Source organism: Euprymna scolopes, chromosome 25 (genome assembly GCF_053919585.1).
Source record: "Euprymna scolopes isolate OS-2025 chromosome 25, ASM5391958v1, whole genome shotgun sequence".
NCBI classification, from domain to species: Eukaryota; Metazoa; Mollusca; class Cephalopoda; order Sepiida; family Sepiolidae; genus Euprymna; species Euprymna scolopes.
In genome coordinates this window covers 91,773,155-91,782,965 of record NC_136506.1, presented here as the reverse complement: position 1 = coordinate 91,782,965, position 9,811 = coordinate 91,773,155, and the positions used below count along the sequence as shown (strand labels likewise).

At 34.3% G+C, this 9,811-nt stretch overlaps 1 long non-coding RNA gene across 1 annotated transcript; it reads left to right on the top strand.

Annotated features, from left to right (window-relative positions):
• The first annotated feature begins 1,196 nt into the window (after positions 1 to 1,196).
• Positions 1,197 to 8,849, top strand: LOC145247506 (uncharacterized). The gene is made up of 2 exons (XR_013863274.1): positions 1,197 to 1,562; positions 7,690 to 8,849. It is a non-coding gene; the product is annotated as an uncharacterized LOC145247506 (long non-coding RNA).
• The last annotated feature ends 962 nt before the right edge of the window (positions 8,850 to 9,811 follow it).

The following is a 9,811-nucleotide window of genomic DNA, read 5'->3' as shown; positions in this document are numbered from 1 at the left end:
ATTGACACACCGGTTCCCGCTGGATCACCGAAGTTAAGCAACGTTGAGCCTGGTCAGTAATAAATGGGTGACCATTTCGGACTTCCAGGTGCTGTATGTGCTCTCCGCTTATCTCGGCATTGTTTCAAGTCACTGGACTCAAACAGTGCCGGTTCAGGAGAGGTGTGGTTGGAGATTGTGCAACCCCTGCCTCACAAATACACGCGCAACTGCCCCTACAGGGGTATCCCTTGTCTTTCGAGGAACGGAGGCATCGAACGATCTATCGAATAATAATAATAATAATAATAATAATAATAATAATAATGTGTGTGTGTGTGTGTGTGTGTGTGTGTGTGTGTGTGTGTGTGTGAATAACAGATAGGGACGCTACTAATTCTGCTGTCCGGTGTCCGACTTGCCTGTGTATTAATATCCTTGGTCTCATCGGAACAGTCGTCACTGCTTTCGGACTTCTCTCTAGAAATTGCTGCAGTCACCTTAACAAGCAACACATTAGCCAGCAGCTACAGATCGAGGTTGGAAGAAGGTTGGTTGGTTGATTGGTACCATTTGGATAGACAAGGACCATTCCTCGCTTGGCAGAGAACAACGGCGAAAGAATCAATCGTCGCAGTGGAGGGTTTAGAGTGTCTTTCTTTTTTACCATTTTCTCTCTCTCTCTCTCTCTCTCTCTCTCTCTCTTCTTTTTGTAACGTTTTTTTTTCTTTTCTTTCTTCCTTCCTTTCTTTCTTTCTTCTCGTTCTTTCTTTTTTGAGTCCGGGTTACTAAGCTTAAAAACTCACATGCGCGATTTCGGACTGTCCGAATATATTTAGGACAGACACTCGAACAGGAACAAATCTATTTAAAGGAAAAAGGAAAATCCGCATAAAAGGGCCCATTTTTTTTTTTAAGTCGTAACAATTAATTAGGATTATTAATTTTAATAATTTTTGTGTTTAAAATATTTAATTAAACTAATTTTTGGTTTAAAATATTTAATCAAACTAAAAATTAAATACGTTATATGAATACTGAAATTAGAATTGGTTCTACTGTTCTTCCTGATTGCAATATTTTCCCTTTTTTTTCATGTTATAGGAAAAAGGAGTTTGATTAAGTTTCGCTGCAAATAAGTGTTATATATATATATATATATATATATATATATATATATATATATATATATATATATATATATATATATATATATATATATAATTTTCTAAGAAAATGATTATAGTAGCAAATCTGTTTTTTTCGCCTGAGTACGCAGAAATATTAAAATATGTCGCTTGGAGAGAGAAAATTACACAACGGCAGTTTTTGTTAATCTTAAACATTTTTGTACAGGCAAGAATTTCAAATAAGTTCTTAAAAAAAAAAAAAGTTTAAAAACAAAACATGAAAAAAATTGTGCCCTTAAATTGGAATAAAACAGAAAATATAAAACATTTTCACACCCTGGATTTTAGATGACAAGATAAGAACCAAATATTGCAAAAAAGGAAAGAAAAATCTGATAAAAACGCCGACCTAAACTGACCTTGTGTCAAACCAGTCCTCGTCGGGAGGTCGAGGTAAGTATATCCGTACCGTTAACCCCCCCCCCCTCTTTTGTTTTTATAAAAATGCTAAAAATTATATTATCTGAAATTCTGTAACTTGAAATATTAAAACAAATATACTATTTGAATAAATTCATTTATATTGAACTTTTCAGCTTTAAGATGGCTGCCAGTGAAAGAATATTGTCTTAATACAAATTAGTTTTAGTTTTGGTACTTCTGCAGTTTACCAACCGTGCTATTTTTTCATAGGATTTTCAAGTTAAATTCAATTTTCATTGTAGATTATATTTATTAAACTGTTAGGTGAAAGTACAGAATAGTTAACAGAGCGCCCTCCTCCTCCTCATGCCAAGAATGGGTTTCTTAATAATATGAGTATTATTATTTCAGTACGGTTTATAAACTGCAGAAGTGCCCTAGTTTTATCGCAATTTGATTCACTTAATAATTCAATGATATGATTACAGTTTTTATTGTGTCAATTCCAATTATTGATAGAGAATCCAGAGCCAGTCCCAGAAATGACCGAAACAGTTTACGATTTTAAAGCCGCGATAAAATTTCAAGAAGCAGACGACACTAATCATGAGAAGGGGTTAAGTTAAAGTTAACGCATGTTAGTCACGTAAAAAAAGGAAACTGAAAAAAACTTCTTTTAAAAAGAAAGATAAAAATATTTTAAAAGATAAAAAGATTTAGATCGTTAATTGCTTCGGATATTTCCGGGACTGATTCGGGATTCTCCATCAATATTTGAAAATAACTCTATAATTTTAATATTAGTTTGCAGCTGTACATAATGTGTACCCCCCTTCAAATTCAACAACAACAAAAAAAGATCATTTCTACGCATTTTCTCTTTTTCTTTAGGCCTGCCTAATATTTAATAATAAATATTTTAGACATATATTAATATTGTCACAGTAATAATAATAATAATAATAATAATAATAATAATAATAATATTCTTTATTCGTTGCGAATTATTTCCTCAAATTATTCTTGTGTCCTTAACGAAATTGGTTATCTGTACGATTACTGTTTTCACTTCACTTCCGGTTGATCCCCCTTTATAATGTTTTGTATGTGTGGGGGGGGGGTATAAATACTGACATAATAATTAAAAAAAAAAAAGAAGCTCAGCTTAACATGGGGTGATTGGTTTCTTTTACATATTCTGTATTTCACCTAATAAGCAACAGACAACGTAAAAAAAAAAAAAAAAAAAAAATCAATTAAAAATATAAGAGTAACCGGAAGCGAAGTGGAAACAGCAATTGTAAAGTTTAATGTCACGCCGAGGACAAATTCTATTTAATCTATAGATTGAACTCTAACAGGTACTACCACTTCGGATGAGAGTGAACCTGGGAGTAGTGTAGTGCTGTCTGTGCTGTGGGGAGGGGGAATACTCCACGTTTCCCAAAGCTTCCAAATTGGGGCCTTACTAACAGAACTTTAAAAGCAATATTGAATTTTCTCGCTCTCACGCTCTTATTTCGAATTCGTGGTCGTGGGTCGCCATCAATAGACTTGCCTCGCCTGCACCAAACATTCAGAAATCAAAAGAAAAAGTCACATAAAATCTTTCTTAGGGAAAATTTTATAATTAAAATTCATAAAAATTTGCTTGAATAATTAAAAAAAAAATGAAAATTTGGTACTTGTGCAGTTTACGGACAATGATAAAATAATAATGCTATTATTTAGAATGCCATTCTTAACACGAGGAGGAGGAAGAGGGCTTTAAAACTTCTTTGATTTTGTCCAACGGTTTCATAAACACTAGATACCCTAAAAATTGAATTTAACGTTAAAAATCCTATTTTTAAAAAATAGCACGGTTTATAAACAACAGAAACACCAAATAATTTTTATTTTATTGCTAAAAACCATTGAATTAATAAACAAAAAAAAAATGATTTTTTTAAATCGGTTTGAAACCATCTAAATTAAACTTAAAACGTTTGGTGGTTACTGGTTATCTTCAGGTTTGTTCACCCTGAGTTCTCAAAGGCATTTTGTCTGGAGCTGTTGGTTGCAAAATAAAACGGTTGCTTTCATTTTTTTTTTTTTTTTTTTTTTCTCAAATTGTATTTTTTAAAATAAGCAAACGGTCAAAATGCACTAGAGTACCAACTAAAGACTTACATTTAAAAACTTGATTTTTAGAGGTATTCAGGTTTGTTTTGAACGAATATCACATTTAAAATAATCGCCGGTAAGTAGTTTTTATGATCATAACACTTTTATAATCCAATGTATTCCTATTGTTTTCACTGGTCGCCATGTTTTTTTCGCACGTGCATTAATTTTTTTTTTTGCGGATGCGCATTCATTTTTTCTTTGCGCGCACATTCATTTTTTGCGCAAAAATTGAATGCATGCACGCAAAAAAAAACAAACATGGCGACCAATGAAAACAACAGGAAATACATTGGATACTACAAGTATTAATATTATAAAAAAACTGCTTGTGATATTCATCTAAAACATCTTCATATTCGCATTCATCTAAAACAAACCCGAATACCTTTATAAGTCAACTTTAAAGGTAAATCCTTAGTACGATAAAAAGAAGTTGAGGTTTGTATTACTGTACACATAGATTCGAAAAAGTTGTCAAAAACAAACAAATATATAACAAATAAATGTCATCAAAGGCAAGATAAGTTACTTTTCTACCTAACTGGATGTTTTTAGTGTTTTTATTCAATGTAACATGTTTATTCAGCTCGAAAAACATACAGTGTTTACCGATGTTTTGGGGGAGCTGGTTTTTCCCCACATTAAAAACCGACCTTATGTCTAACTCTGCAATTCGATAGGAACAATCAAGGAAACGTGGAGCAAGAAGGGAACTCAAAAGGACAGCGGTTCGAGAAAAGAAGCTATTAGAGTAGAAAGCATTCCGACATCTGGGTACTAATACAGTGAAGGGGTGTGATTTTGCTATTTGTAAATAGTATTTATGTTGAAGAGGGAGAGTTGTGGTTATTGAAATAGAGACGAATCGTCAGTTAAATGATGAAGAGGACTGAAAATGATGGCTGCAATTAACAAATTTTGATTACTTATGAGTACGGTTTGTTTCAAGTATTTGTTTACATTAGATTTGAATACGACCATGTTGCAGCCTGCAGGGAAGCAGTCCCGTTGTGATGTGTTCCACGGATAGGGGGGTATACCCGTGGTGTGCTTTTGCTCGCAAAGTATAACACTTGCACAGAATATTTATCCCACGTTACTGATGATCGCCTGAGGCACCCATAGAGGGGAATGATAAAAGTTTCGATATCATAGCAATTTTTTTTTTATCTATCAAGAATGCTCTTTTGGGACGGAAGAGGGAGTCTAGATATTGCCCCTCCCCCCAACTTCCGTTAAACCAACCTCTTTGTCGCAGTAAAGACTGAAATTAATAAATAGAATTTTTTCAGAAACAAACATTGGAAAATAATACAAAAAGAAAATAAAAATTGGTAAAAAAAAAAAAATGGCAGATTTATGACGTTTTATGTAGTTATCTCGGAGTATTAAATAAATAGGACGAAATTGAGCTTTAACGGCCCTTTAAAAAAAAAAAGGGAGAAAACCCTCGAACAAATGTAGCAGCGTAGCTGTTTCGTCGCAAATGGACAAAGAAATAAAACTAGAATAGAAATAAACAAATAAAATTCCGGTTCAGCATTTTTTTTTTTCGGCATTATTTACAAACAAAAAACATGTCTCTTGCTGCCACATAGCCATTTTAGCTTCGTCGCGTTTTTCCTTCTTCCCATCGCATGCCGGGCACAGCCTGCCAATTATCGCCTGCAGCTTCACACGTCTATTTTCTTTCTTTTTCCCCGAGCACGTGTTGCACGTTTTCTCCTTTTTTTCCTTCTTCTCGCGCACACTTTCTAATTTGCATATGGAGTTTTTCGACTAATGCTGCTGCTAATCTCTTCACATCCTGGCCTTCCTTCGATGCTGCTGATATTTTTTTTACCGCGCTCATACGCCGCTCTATTACTAGGACTATGCCAACAGCATATTCTTTTCATTGTTTTGACTCTCGAGTATATATCCGACACAGTTAGACACAGTTAATCAACCGAGAACCATATCACTCTATATAAAAGCATATAAGATATATCTACGGATACACACTTGATGTTGGTTGGTTATTTTTGTTTTACGGCATATCAACCCTTTTTAGGTTATTTAATGCCGAACCCAGTGATTTTGAAGAAAATTTTTTTAATAGAATATATTTTCTGTTTTTAAGTTGGTTTCTATTTAACCCATAGTTGGGACCCTAACAGGTACTACCACTCCGGGTCAGAGTGAACCTGGGAGCAATGGCAATTAAGGGGGTGGCTCCACACTCCCCAAAGCCCGCAAGCTGGGGCCTCACCATCGGATATGGATATACACTTGAGGGTCAAAACAATGAAAAGAATATGCTGTTGTTGTAACCCTATCTATTACACAAAATGGTTGACCTACAACACACACACACACACACACACACACACACACACACACACACACACACACACACACACACACACACAAGGCAGCAAGAAATTTTTTTCATATGGCTACCTGGACTTAGTTCAACGTAGTTCCACTAACCCTAAGTTCGATTGGCAATACGAAAAATAAAAATGAAATTAAAAAAAAACGCATTGGAAAAGGTGCGTATATGACATGACTGTGACAGAATAGTTAACAAGACATTTATAAAAATAGCAAACAAAATTAAAAAAAAAAAAGGTGAAAAATAAATATGCAACAAATAAATGTTACCAAAGGCAACCTCAGTCACTTCTACCTACCTAGATAAGTTTTTGTGCGTGTTTTAACTTATTTTAAAACGTTTATTTATATTAAAATATAAGTAGCGTAAGGCCTGTCGAGGGAGAACGAAAAGAAAATGGTGATCTTCTTAGAGTTCTAGGTGATTATCGTTAATCGCTTAAAATTCGAAAATTAAACAAAATACTGATAGAAACACTGATAGAATAAATGTCACCAATTATGCGAAACTGTAATGTTTTACCAGTATTTTGTTTAATTTTCGATTTTTGAGCTACTATCAAGGCTTCTGGCTTCACTATGGCTTTAACGAGGCCACCATTTTTTTTTCGTTCTAATTCAATAAGACTTGCATTATTTATTTATTTTTTTAAGTAAAAAACCCAAACAAAAAACACTTTAAAATAAGTCTAAAAACCAAACAACTTAACTGGATGAGTAAAAATAGTAGCTTACCTTTGGCATCATGTATATATTTTTGGCCATTTTTTTTTTTTTGTTGCTTTGTTAGCTATTGTAATAAATACCTAAAAGTCATTTCTCAACTTTTGAAATGAGGATAGGTTATTCGTATTATTTGGATTCATCGGACTACTGTTCTCACATTAAGTGTCATTTTCACAACGTTTCGGTCGATGTAACCTCCGACCTTCTTCAGGTGTATCTTGTCGAACTCGGGAATGTTTCTGCCGAACTCGGGAATTTGGACGGAATTTCGAGGGGAACCATTTATTTACTTAACGAAGGTAGCATGCTCTTCAGCCTCTTCTTCCGTCAGTCATGACTGGATAGAGGTCCTAAGTAATTCGCAACTGTATTTTTCGATTCGCCCACACTGAAGATTGAACCTTCAACCTTCAGGAGAATATCACTTTTTAACAATCGATTTTTTCAAGTACTCTAAGCGCTGCCGCTGCGGCGCTGCAGTGCACGACGGGTCCGATTTCGATAAGATACACTTGAAGAAGATCGGGCGTTACATCGACCGGAACGTTGTGAAAATCACACTCAAGATGAGAACAGTAGTCCCATGAATCCAAATAATACGAATATCCAAAAGTCAATTTATAATCTAACGGAAGGGACCCTTAAAACTCAATTTCTCCAAAAGAATTATATATCTATTACAGACAGCGCTATTTAAACGAGTGTCTTCTTTATTTTCGAAATAAAACAACAACAAAAATCCCAGATTGACAACATTTTATATACTAAATCTCGCTCTCTTTCTGTGTTGTTGCTTGTGTTGTTTGTTGCGTTTTTTTATATTAAAAAAAAAAAAAACATCTTATTTTTACACCTATTTAAGCGGATGTCTTTCTTTCTTTTCCAGGGTTGGAGCATACTCGGCAATATCGTACCCAAGTTCCTTCGTTCCCTTTTTAGTCTTTCTTTCTCTTTCGCTTCGTCATATCTTTTCTACTTTCTCTTTCCCGAAAAATCGGCTGCTACGGTTTTGCTCCGGGAGTGCGCGCAGCTGGGAGCGCGCGTTTCTCTTTTAAAACAAAGATACTTTTTGGAGATACACGCACAAACAATTTTTTTTTTTCAAATAGATTTGTTTTCATATAATCATAATTATTTCTCCAGAATCTGCACAACATATCTACCGTCTTCTGCAATACTCGGTTGCGTTTATTTTTTACCTCAGCAGTCGAGTTAAAAGAGGAAAAAAAAAAAAAAATGGATTAACTACAATTGCGACACTTTTTCCCCCGCGACTTCAACTTCGATATATTTTCTTAAAAAAAAAAAAAAAAAAATTAATCCCGACCAGGCTCCTATCAGGGGCCAGGTATCGTTCTGATTGCTTCTCGGGTGCTATCAACACAGGCGTTACCTCCTTCTCCCTTCTGAAACGAGGATTGGTTTATTACCTGAAGCGTCCGCATCCTGACCAGGAAATACCACCGGGTAATAATACCGATAACGGAAAAATATTTCAACATTTCATTATACTCCCTTCTCTGGGAAGGAGGGGGATAGATCCTCCACCTTTATATTAAACCTATCTTGTGTCAAATTTGGCTGCAATTGGAAGTGAGGGCAGGTACAGGTACACTACTACGAACGAAAAGGTATTAAAATTTTTTTTCCGGGAGAAAATAAAAAAAAATTAAATAACGATTTCATCCAAGGAGAAAGCGAAACGCGGAATGGATTAATTATAATAATTATGATAATGATAGTGATGATGATGCTGATGATGATGATTTCACGGGTGTTGACAACAACAACAACAACAACAACCGAGCCATAACAAGCTTGTTTCTGGCAAGTTGACAATGAATGAATTTGCACAGTGATATTATTAAACAGACCCCACTAACAGGGGGGAAAAGCGGGGAATAAAGGACCACACAACAATGACCATGACAAGGCTGGTTTAAATTACCGATGACAGAAATAATAAGAAGAGAAACAAGAATTGTTTTTTGAAAAACACAGTTGTTATCGTTTATTGTAAATTTTATTTCGTTAATAGCGACACTATTATCGGAAGAGTCGCAGAATAACGCACACACGCACGCACTCAGCTGTGGCACGTGGGTAGAAAATTCCCCCTTAAAAAAAAAAAAAAAAAAAATTCCTACCCCCATACTTCACCCATCATTCGTGACTCCCACCGTTTTATGTATTTATTTATTTTATTTATTTTTTTAAATTGAAAACATTTCAATTCATGGAAATGTTTAGTCTGGACAAATTTTTAAAGTAAAAAAAAAAAGAAAAAAAAAAGAAAGAAAGCTATAATTATATAATTATTATTGACGATAATAATTATTACTAAAAAAAAAAAAAAAAAAAAAAAAACAACGGACAAGACCTGAACCCTATTTCCTATTTCTGCGCACGTCGTCATTTCATTCAGGAGGATTATTATATATATATTTTTTTTATTATTATTTAAGGAGAAGAGAAAAAAAGACAAAATATATTCACGGATTAAACGGAATTATCGTAAAAATGTAAGTAAAACAACAACAATAACAATAATAATAATAATAATAATAATAATAATAATAATAATAATAAAAAAACATACACACACATAAAAACAAACAAAAAAAGGGTAAAACTATACAAACACCGTGACAGCGAATTACCCCTACCCCTAACCCTAACCCTAACCCCTAACCCTAACCCTAACCCTAAACCTAACCCTAACCCCAACCCTAACCCTAACCCTAAACCCTAACCCTAACCCTAACCCTAATCCTAACCCTAACCCTAACGCTGTCACGGTGTTTGTATAATAATACCAAAAAAAGCTTGATTAATGAAACTTTAAAACTCCATTCGAATGTTTTACCGGCTTCAGTGATATTTTCTTTCGCCGGCTCCCCACGACCCCTCCCCCTCACCAGAAAGAAAAAACAAAACGAACAACAAACATACAGTAAAACCAATATTATTATCTTCAGTCACACACGCACACATTTAAAAATAACGTA